Raw genomic sequence first — 3,313 nt, forward strand, 5'->3', positions numbered from 1 at the left:
AAAAAAAGGAAAATCCAGTTGACCGCAATAACACCATATGGGAGTCATCTTAACAATGCGAGATTGATTAGCATCTTTTCAATGATACAAAGAGTTTTACGTCGGCTCTTATGGATAATACACCATTATTGAAAACACCTCAAGCATTTAAACCTATTGTAGACACTGGATAAATGATTTCGTGATAAACTGTATAAGGAAAGGTTTCTTTAAACTACTGATGCCAATATTTTTTTTAACTCAGACCTTTATATATATAATATATATATATATATATATATATATATATATATATATATATATATATATATATATATATATATATATATATATATATATATATATATATATCCACATAACCCTTTACAAAAAAAAAAAAAAAACGTTGCGAAACCTCAATGAATTTGACAAGAGACAAATATGATGTTTACCTCAAGATGTGTAGTAAATATACCAAGCTTGATTTACAAGTGAATCTAATCAATGATATTAGTAAAGTAAATAATAATGATAACAACAATAATAATTATGATAAGGATGATAATGATGATAACGAAAATTATGATGGCAATAGTGATAAAGATATTGATCGTGTTAGTAATTAGAAATATAATGAGAATAATGGTTATTATAATGATGAGAAGGATAACACCATTAGCATTATTGATGGTGTCAGAATATTAGTTATAATGATGACAAAAATTGCAATATTTATAATTAAAAGATAATGATAATGGTAATGATGGATATGATAACACTGATAATGATAAGGATGGCAACAATAATACTAGTGATGGTAATGATAATAATAATGATGATTATAACAACGATAATGATGATAACAACATTGATGATTATGATGATAATAGTAACGATGATGATAATAGCAACAACAGTAATAATAATGATAGTAATAACATTGATAATGATAATAATAACAGCAGTTGTAGTGGTAATGATGATAAATACAATAATAACAGTGATGACGATGGCAACCGTAGTAGTGATGATAATAATAGCAATGATGATAACGATGATGATGGCCATGAAAATGACAGTAACAATAACGATACTACTAATAAAATTGATGATGATAATTACACAAATAACAATGATAATGGTAATGATAATGCTGGTGGTAACAATCTTGATAATGATAGAGTAATGACAATATATGTAAGAATAAAGCTATCAGTAATGATCATTATCAATATCATATCATTATTATGATTTATATCATTATTGCTATTTTCAATACTATCATTATCATGATTGTCATTATCATTGTTATTATCATTATTACTGTTTTTGTTATTATTATTATTATTAGTTTTTGTTATTATTAATGTCATTAGTATGATTATGAATATTATTATTATCCTCACGATCGTTATCATTGTTATTAGCATTAATACCATTATCATTGTTATTAACGTTATTGTCATTATCATCAGTATTATCATTATTAACATTATCATTACTATTATCATTGCTATAAACATAATTAATTTCATCCTTAGTATCATCATCATCATTATAGTCATTATAATTGTTATTATCATTATTGCCACTATAAATATTACTATCAATATTGTCATTATGATTGTTATCATCATTATCATTATCATTTTTACCATCATCATCATAATTCAACAGCTCTCTTCTCAACATTTAATTCCAAAAATATAAATCGCCAGTGTGTCCACAAGCCACACAAAAGACTAAAGAAACAATAGTTGCATACACCAAAGTTGCATTGTCAAATATATTATCCCACATACCAGCAGCTGCCATGCCTCCCTGTCAGTGCCTCTGGCTCTTCAGGAAAATTTTTGTGGACACCGGTGTTTATCATTATTATTATTATTGTTACTAATGCTGTCATTGTCATTATTATCATCATTATCGTTATTATCATTGTCGTTATTATCATTATCGTTGTTATTATTGTAATTTATTATTATGATAATAATTATTATCATCATCATTATTATTAATAATGATCAGTTATCATTATTATTATCCTCATCCTCATTATTATCATCATCATCGTTATTATCATCATTACCATTAATGATAATGATTATCATGATCATTATCACTGATATGGCTAACATTGTTATTATCATTAACACAATTGTTATTACTATCATCATCATTATTATCATCACCAATATAATTATTGCTATTACCAGTATTGCCTTTATTATTATGATTACTCTTGTTATTGCTATCATCACCATTATCATTGTTATAAATAACATTCGTGTTATATTCATTCTAATGTTAATAACAATAATGATAGGTCTCATTAACATAATTACTACCATTATCAGTAAATGTGTTGTGATAATTACATGTTACCATTATCATCATCATTGTTGTTATTGTTATCATCATGAATATCCTCATCATTATTCTTTTCGTTGTATTACGATTATTTCATTATCATAATCATTATTTTCATCGTATATCTTGTCATGATTATTTTAATTTAATCATCACCGATTAAGATGCTATAAGTAGCGGAATTTAACTGACATAATCATATATGTCAGCAGTCCTCAAGGATCCCGGATGTATTAAGAAAAGTTATATTTATGATTACTCATGGTAGTATATATGCTGGCGCTGATATACCGTACGTTTATATAAATATGTAAGGCAATCCAAGTGGCTTATAACTGTACAAGTCGCAGAAAATACGGGTCCGCTCGTTTCTGCTTTTCGCTTTGTTTTCCTCTTCCGGGAGGAAAACATGGCCACTTGTTTGGCCATCTATAAGCTTCTAAATGATAAGCTTCACACTTATAAGTTACATGGTATTTACTCTCGGAAGCACCGCTCTTTCTGTTACAAGATCTAGCAGCTGCTTGTAATAGCCAGGCGAGCAAATTTGAGTTTCTCGGTTGTTAGCCATCGTGCGAGACCCACCTCCAAGGGCTGCCATGAGGCTGTAATCATGCGCGTGGCTCATGATAGGTAAGGGCGTGGGGACTGAGCTCAACAATGCTTAGTTTTAAGTTATTCGTTTGCCATTGGACTACCTAGTTCTATTATCATTTAGCTTAAATAGACAAAGTATTGGCAGAATTCTCAAGACATTATGCTTCAGAAAGACATTATGCTTCAGAAAGACATGGGTACAGATGAACTGAATACGATTTCATGATACATTATCCCAAAATGATTCTTATTTCTTTCTTTCTTAATTTGCAGAACCTCTCCTAGAGTGAGCAGGATCTACAAAGCTAGCATGACCGTCAGCAAGTCTCAATCCAACCGAGACTCGTACGTGTTCGCGAGAAAGAAG

The sequence above is a fragment of the Penaeus japonicus genome, unplaced genomic scaffold (assembly GCF_977035675.1).
Source record: "Penaeus japonicus unplaced genomic scaffold, GWHDUDI00000001_assembly GWHDUDI00000010, whole genome shotgun sequence".
In the NCBI taxonomy this organism is placed as follows: Eukaryota; Metazoa; Arthropoda; class Malacostraca; order Decapoda; family Penaeidae; genus Penaeus; species Penaeus japonicus.